This window comes from Centruroides vittatus, unplaced genomic scaffold, assembly GCF_030686945.1.
Source record: "Centruroides vittatus isolate TY-2023 unplaced genomic scaffold, ASM3068694v2 contig_900, whole genome shotgun sequence".
NCBI classification, from domain to species: Eukaryota; Metazoa; Arthropoda; class Arachnida; order Scorpiones; family Buthidae; genus Centruroides; species Centruroides vittatus.
This window is the reverse complement of record NW_027122591.1, coordinates 1,021,130-1,028,659: the sequence shown is the minus strand read 5'-3', so window position 1 is coordinate 1,028,659 and position 7,530 is coordinate 1,021,130. Positions and strand designations below refer to the sequence as shown.

Here is a 7,530-nt window from a genome sequence, read left to right as displayed (position 1 = left end):
TCATTGTGATGATTTACATAAACTGAATATAACAAAGTAAGCACGTATCAATACTTTATTAGCTTATAATTAATTTTACATCACGCTAACAAATTATATTTTGTGCAAAATGACGACGTGATACTTAATTCCATTTGAATGTGATTTCATGACGTGTTTCTTAATTACGTCAAAATTAAGAAACAAATAGATTTTCATTATTAAAAAGCAATAATGAAAATATCTAAAATACTGTATTTACGAAATTATTTCACTGATTATTAATGGAGAAAACTTGCTTAAGTCCTTAGTTCTCTATTTTTAAAGTAAGTAACAATTTCTTTAAGTCGATGTAACAATAATTGGGCTGTAACGTGAAAAAAAATTATAGATCTTTAAATTCCCACTGTCGTCCGTCCGTCCGCCCGTCTTTCCTTAATCTCGAGAACAGAGTTGATAAATGAAAGACGAGATCGGATATGGAAACCTTAGGGACAGGAAGCCCCGATTAACTATATATGAACTTCCGATGAAAACCGAAAGTCATGTTCAATTCAAAAATTTTCCCCTGTAAGGTGTTAGATTACAGGCACGACACTATTGTTAAAGGGAAAAGTATGACGTACAGGGGAAGCCAGTACGTAATACTAATTTGAAGTGGAGAGTACACATTTTAAATTAAATAAATTAAAAATATGATTAAAAATTGCATCCCGGTATTGTGACGATGTCACAATAATTGCTCGTTTCAATTGACTAAATATTGACGAATGCGAAAAAAAATACACAGTTTAACTTTTTTTCGCGTTCGTACAGTAACTAAGGTCCGGATTTTTGGGTGCAGTTTTAGAATGGATTGGGTGCTCGTTTGGGTGCTTTTTTCCCTCCGTTTTGGGTCTCAGTTTGGGTACTTTTAAATGCTGTATTATTAAGACAAAATGTACTATATTTACAAACTACATAGTTGTTTATTGCAATTTAGACATAAAGATGAGCATTGTAATTTACAACAGTAACCATTTCAATGTTCTTAAAAGTGAAGTTTTCTCGTTTGGAGGATAGAATGTCTTTATATAAGTAAAAAGATTTTTTTACGTCGACGGAGACTAAGGGGACATGTTTCAGTTGTACTCAGAATTCTAGTTCAGTGCAATCCAGAATATTCTTCAAATTGGGATTTTTTGATAAATTTGATAAATAGATTTGAGTTTGTCCAGGGCAAAACCGTCCAGTATATCAAAACCTGACTTACAACATACCCGCATTTCAGTTCACGTCTTTCCAGCTCGTTGATTTTATCAACCAATAACTTGTACGAATGCACGGAGTAGAGCTCTATGGTCACTACTGGATCGGCGACCAGTTTCTGGACACTGTTGACGGCCGCAGAATCACCGGGAGGAAGTTCGTTGATAAACACATTAATTTTCTCGAAGTTCTCGCAGTAGAATACCACACTGTTTATCCGAGACTCCCAACGGATGACCAGATGTTAGATTTCGTTGAGTTCGTATTTTCAAGTTAGTACATTTTGAACAACATTGGTCGTACATGGCACCTGGTCAGTGGTGCGACAAGAACGTTCAGCACTTACCGTTTTGTGGAATCCGTTGTTTCTTCCAGTATAAACATTACAGGATTGTCTCCAACAACGTCCAGGTGCCCCTATAAATATATGCTCGAAATTCCTCCTTTTTTGCTTGCCTTCTCTATGCTTTTCCAAACTTACGTGTCGCCTGATTTTCGTTTCTTGGTGTTTCGCATCAATCGAAATCACATAATCGCAAATGGAACAGCAAAGAAATTTTCCGTCTGTGCATACGCCTTCATCTTTAAACTTATTTGCTAAAATGATCAGTTTAGATGCGGACAATTTTTCCATTTTCTAATGTCGCCGACACCGAACAAAGGAAATTGGAACTGTTGCGCTCACAAGTCAGGGTAAGGTGGCCTCAACACAGAATTTTCTAGATTGTTCTTTTCTTAGAAAAGAAAACACGTGTTGCAGATTTTCAGTGAATCTGTTTACATTCTTAAAACAACCCTAAGGCTTGTTTAGTCCAGAAAATTTCGCTTTACCCCCTTTTCTCCCAACAAAAGAAGAGAGTAAGCTAATTATCGTATTTTTTTCCCCCTCAGCATACGTGGTCTGGTCTGCGATTTGTTTTTCCCCCTCAAGTGAATGAATAAAAACCACCAAAAAAAAAAAAAAAAAGAGAGAGAGAGAGAGATAATTGTCGACATATTCTTTGAAAATGTAAAAAAGGGGGAAGCTGGGTGCAAAATATATAGTTTGGGTGCTAGTCACTGTTTTGGAAGCAGGTTTACAATTTGGGTGCATTTTGGTGCTAAACAATTTGGCGATGAATGGGCCTACTGCACTAAAACCAACTTAGTTTGTCTTTTTACATTCTGCCCCTTTCAAAAATCTAGTGGGTGCGGCACCCAAAAATCCGGACCTTAACAATAACACACAGTTAACACAATAAGTTTAATCGCTATTGGTTTATTAGTTAATGCATCAGTATGTTAAAGCTTTTAGTAGACCTAATTTTATCCATTACAAGTGAGCTTAACCAGCAATCGAGTCGGCCAACACGAGTGAAAGATGAACAACAACATATAAATCTACACAATTCATAATCGTCCGCAGAGGGAGACAAACGGGACACTTACCCCTTTCTGAGATCGAGTTAAAAATTTCACAAATTATAATCGTAATCTCACGCACTCGATCATGGGATGCGTTGATGCAATACACGTGAAAACACCACAAAAAATTAAATAATTAAATAAAAACTTTATTGATGTAATTATTTGTCTCCAAGCTTTGCCCCCCTGGAAAATTTTTTGCCGATGCCCATGATAAATTATGGACTAGGACTGAATTTAATTCGGATTCTTCACGGAATTATAGGCCGATATTGCTATTTAAATAGAATTATTTTCTATTTTTATATCACGAGATAATGTTAATCTGTTTTTCAATATCTCAAAGTTCTTTAGAGAATAAACTGTTTATTCCATTAAAATATTCTGTGTAGGCCCAACACACAAAAATAGAACAGAGTAAAATTTTTCGTTTTCATCGAGTTTCAAATAAAATATCCGATACCTCGTAATAAGTAAATAAAATAATTGTAAAATACTTTTCTATTGTGTTAAAAGGTTCGTGTTGTAATATAACAATAAAAAGTTTCAATAATCCATATAAAACATTAAGGAATTTACGAATTTTAAGCAAACGAAGAATATTACAGGTAGGCCTCCTACGACGCGGTAGATACGTTCCTTGAAAATACCGCGTTGTGGCAAATCGCGTTATAGGAGACACCAACTTAATACAAAAACTGGGATTCAGTTCTAAAAAGAGAAAAACTGCCTTTTATGGTGTAACATTTTCATCATTTTTTAAATTTATGTACATAAAAAGCTTAAATAAAATTCAACATCATATAAAAACTAAAAAGATTATGATTTCAAGTCAAAATCAAAAAGAAACATAATGTTATGCTCAAATTCAGTCCTCATCGTCACTTATTTTAGTTGTTCGAGAATGTTTGACTCGCCTTATTTCAAGATCTGAGCTTGTTCCATCAAGTTCCACTGCACTTATGTGACCCGTTACGATTTTTCTATTATGTGAAAGATAATTCGTTTCTAAATACCCAAAACCGCGTTGTAAGAAAATTTCCGCATTTTTCCAACCGCGTTGGAGCGAAAACGCGTTGTAAAGGTACCGCGTTGTAGGAGGCCTACCTGTATTTGTAAACATTCTTAGTCATTTTCCGGCATTTAGTAATATTACAAAAAGGATAATTCCTGTGATTTGGCAGCTACAATTAATTTTCGTAGCTTTATGTGATACTTGACTACCCGTGACCATTGGGTCACTTACTTCTTTCGTCGGGTAGTACAACCGTTCCATCGAACCCGAGGTATAAATTAAAAGTAAAAAGTATTCTACGGGAACATTCCGTCGGCGGAGTGACGTAAATATTTAAATAGAACGTTTCCGTACAAATTTTCAAACATGAAATTAAAAACGTTCTACAACGCAAACATTCCATCATCAGAATAACGTATATTTAAAAAGAAAAAACAACGATAACTCGGTAAACCGTCGTCCCATTTTAACGAAACTTTTGTTTCTATTCTCATTTAGCGTATAGGATTTTTTAAAATGTAGCAATATTTTTGGCCGGTTTTTTTCTGTATTTAATTACAACCACACAATATAGTATATAGATAGAGAGAGATTATATAAATATACAATATTATTATGCAGATTACAGAAAAAATAAAGAAGAAGCGACAATGGCGGAGGAAGCTCTCCACGTTACAGGCACCGTTACACTTTGCGGAAGATGCAAAAAGAAAGTTTTCTTCAACGAAGAAAAGCGTTCGGATGGTATAGCCTGGCATACCATCTGCTATACTTGTGGTAAGAATTTAAAGTCACCAAAGATTCGATTCGAATAACCGTTCAGCAAATATGAAAACTTTAACGACGTTCATTATAAAATGCTTCGGTTTAAGATTTATGTCTCTACAAACATTACATTGCGTTAAAATATAATACAGTCAAGCAGTGTCAATTATTTATAGTAAACCCTCGCAAATTCCGTCCTATAGTGGATGGAGGTTGTCCGAGTTAACTGGGTGTTTTTTCGGACGACACGGAAAAACGAGGTGAATATACAGCAATTTATTACGATGGGCCGATGGCCGAGCGATTTAGGATGTTAGCTTCTTAGTGCCCACCCGTAAAAAACTTTCATAAATGGTAAATAAATACAAAAATTATATACTGTTACAAATATTTTCTAATTTACAATAAGGCCTATACAGTGTATAATTTTCGTATTACTTTATTTACCTTTCATGAAAGTTTTTTTGACCGTATTTATTAAGGATAGATGAGCGAAGCAATAAAAGTATTTACTTTGTTTTGCAGCAAACCCAAAATGTAGACGCCCACTTGACAGCTCTCTATTAACCGTTCACAAAGATGAAATTTATTGCAAATTCTGCTATCCTTTGATATTCGGTCCAAGTGGTTTCGGATACGGCATACCACCAACAGTCGTTACGGTAAAAGAGCGTATGAAGAAGAAAGAGCGTAAAACATCTCCAACCACTTCAGAGTGGTACGAATATATTTCTCTACACGTGCATTTAAATTTTCAATATGGAGAATTTAAATGCACGTTCAAATATTTTGATAGGAAACCACTGGACAAAGATAGGAGCCTTCTAGAGGATCGATCCAATCAAGACGATTATTCACTGGGATATATAGATTCCGGATGTTCGACTACCTTATATTACGAAGATATATGCTATAAATGTAAATGCAAAGTATACCGTGCAGACAGATTAATTACAGCGTATTCTGTAAGAAACTATAATAATAAAAATAAAATAAAATAGACAGCTAAATATAATCTTAACAATGTCACTTCTCTAAAGGTTTGGCATAGAAACTGTGCAAATTGTTGTTCGTGTGGTCAAATACTCCAAGATAACGATGCTTATGAAAGAGACGATCAATTATTTTGTTGCTGTAAGTAAAAATTGTCGGTTTTCAAAAATTAAATATTTCATTCTAATATTATCATTTCGTTTATTTAGCTTGTTGCGATAAATACTTGAGAGGAGAAATATGTAAAAGTCCGGAAAGTTTCGAAACTTGAAAAAATTTTAAGCAAAAATCGAAAGGAGGAATTAAATAATAATAATAATAATAATGATTATAAAAATTCTTTAATTTTCCCGAATAAACTCAAATTCTTCTATTGTTTAGACTTAATTTGTAAGTTGTAACTTAATTATTGCTCTTACGCTATTAAGAAAACCGCAGGAATTTTATAGCCATTCGCAGAATGAAATCCTATTAAAAATCTTCAAAACTCTCCCCTGCCAAGGCACAAAAAAGTGAATCATTTTTTTCTATCAAAAGAGCGCAGAAATTACTTTACTCTTAATTATGATTGAGAATAAGTACTACTTAAGGAAACGTACTCTCGTCATGTAATTTTAGCGAGATTGAGGCCGAAGTTTTAAACGCGAAAGCGTGTACGTCGGACGTTCGGCGCCGCTTTCCTGTAAGCATAGGAGTTTGACAATGGCGTCTGGAATGTCGAGAATGATTCCACTGACTTTCCAAACACCATTGTCAAACTTCTAGGCTTACAGGAAAGCGGCGCCGAACGTCCGACGTACACGTTTTCGCGTTTAAAACTTCGGCCTCAACCTCGCTTTTATTTGTGGAATTTTGGCTAAGAGGAACTGGAACGATGCTTCAAAAATGATCAATAATTTGGTTAAATTACCGATATGTTTTGAGGAGTCGACCATCTATCTGAAGAACCTACGGTCGTTTTAATTTCTAGACGTTTCCGCTAAGACGGGCATGTCAAAGATACGACCCGCGACATCAATAATGCTATTTGTTTATTTTTTTATTATCTTGACACCAAAGAAAATGTGATATTTTGTACTTAAACAATACTTGATAAACAAAATTGTTGAACTTAATTATTACTAGTATTGTTTTCGTTTTTATTTATTCATATTACTTAGAGATATTCATTTTATTTGATTTATTTTCGTGTTTAATTTCTTGTTTACATTATGTTTTCTCTATTTCATCTTTTGAATTTCAAATTAAAGTCCGTCTGGTCAAGATCATTTATTGCATAATTCTCACGATTTTGCATATACTCTTAAAATGAGAGTTTTCGACATGCAGTGAGTGAGTGATCGGTTAACGAACATAATCCGTTCCAAGACTTTGTTCGCTATCCGATCATCGATTTATCATAGGTTTATGTGAGAATTTGATTAATTCGGCCAAATAACATCAATCCGGTAGAAACGACGCAATCGTAAAAATAAAGGTATTTAATCCAATTAAAAAATAATATTTTGTGGACGTTTCGTAGAGTATTTTTTTTTTTAATCGTTCGCTTGTAATTTTTAAATAAAATACAAAAGCGTTACAAATATAACGACTGAGCGTCCTTCGCGCCGTTTTATAGACGACTAGCGCCATCTGTGCAGAAGTTACTAAAATATTCCTACTTAACGCCGTAAAAAAATAGTTAAAATACCTATTGTTTGACGTCTGTAAGAAATATTCGGTAACTCGACGGATTATTTCGAACGGCTTTACGATTTGACAAATGGTTTAAAACTTTTGCAAAGAGAGAAACGTAACTACGACGACACCAGAGAGACGAAAGCATCGGTCCTAAGTAGTCTCCTGGGCAAAAAATTCTTATTTCGAGCTCAGGTTTCCCTTCATTCTCTCGTGATAATCTTTCGCCTTTTACTAAAGATTACCGTGGAGGGGAACATTACAATGAGCCTATAGGCAATTTTTGGAATCCCGCTTTACGCGGGATGATCAATCTAATCAAAAAATAGATCGACTAACTGCTTTACAAGCATCATGCTGTGGGTTACAGCTGCTTTCCTTAACACTCTTTCGCCTCAAGGGTACTGAGAGAGAGGCTTTTTTCAAGCCCGCTATGAATTCGGCCGAGC

The 7,530-nt window shown here is 34.7% G+C and overlaps 2 long non-coding RNA genes and 1 other non-coding gene across 3 annotated transcripts; all 3 read left to right on the top strand.

Moving 5' to 3' along the window:
- Positions 1–215: 215 nt before the first annotated feature.
- LOC136984092 (uncharacterized) lies at positions 216–5,078 on the top strand. The gene is made up of 3 exons (XR_010882147.1): positions 216–309; positions 4,275–4,423; positions 4,937–5,078. It is a non-coding gene; the product is annotated as an uncharacterized lncRNA (long non-coding RNA).
- Positions 5,079–5,187: 109 nt separating this feature from the next.
- Positions 5,188–5,941, top strand: LOC136984066 (uncharacterized). The gene is made up of 3 exons (XR_010882145.1): positions 5,188–5,376; positions 5,452–5,545; positions 5,614–5,941. It is a non-coding gene; the product is annotated as an uncharacterized lncRNA (long non-coding RNA).
- A 1,327-nt stretch (positions 5,942–7,268) lies between these two features.
- On the top strand, positions 7,269–7,388 carry LOC136984094 (U5 spliceosomal RNA). Its single transcript, XR_010882148.1, has one exon. It is a non-coding gene; the product is annotated as a U5 spliceosomal RNA (small nuclear RNA).
- Positions 7,389–7,530: the final 142 nt, after the last annotated feature.